The sequence below is a fragment of the Arachis ipaensis genome, chromosome B07 (genome assembly GCF_000816755.2).
Source record: "Arachis ipaensis cultivar K30076 chromosome B07, Araip1.1, whole genome shotgun sequence".
Lineage (NCBI taxonomy): Eukaryota > Viridiplantae > Streptophyta > Magnoliopsida > Fabales > Fabaceae > Arachis > Arachis ipaensis.
Genome location: NC_029791.2, coordinates 116,545,606 through 116,545,932, shown reverse-complemented (window position 1 = coordinate 116,545,932; position 327 = coordinate 116,545,606). Strand labels below are relative to the sequence as shown.

Sequence of the window (327 nt, the reverse complement as noted above, 5' to 3'; positions counted from 1 at the left end):
CGAAATTGTTTGAAGTTGGTGTAAACATATAAGAAAAAAAAAGGTATAAAAAAAAAATGTTACGGTGAATGCTAAGTAGTTTCGTTAATTTGGATGTGTGGGGTTTAATAAATCTTTGGTGAGTTGTTCAATTGTATAACCAGTAACATTTTCTGGGTTCCAGAAGCTTAGATTATTTTATCATCATTACCTTTTCTTTTATTTACTTTTAACTCTTTTTGGAATTGGAATATCAATATGTTCATATTATCATCATTATCATTCTTTAAAAACTTAGTTCCTAAGACCTAAACCATTCTTCATATCTGACTGCTAATTTCTTTTCTT

At 27.5% G+C, this 327-nt stretch overlaps 1 protein-coding gene across 2 annotated transcripts in view; it reads left to right on the top strand.

The window, feature by feature from the left end:
* LOC107605978 (scarecrow-like protein 1) overlaps positions 1 to 327 on the top strand; it is a 3,740-nt gene continuing 3,413 nt past the window's right edge. Inside the window, exon 1 of one of the 2 annotated variants that reach the window (XM_016307940.2) lies at positions 1 to 118. The gene's annotated coding sequence lies outside the window, so the exon portion shown is untranslated. The remainder of the gene's footprint in view (positions 119 to 327) is intronic. The other variant, XM_021106327.1, reaches the window with a different exon arrangement.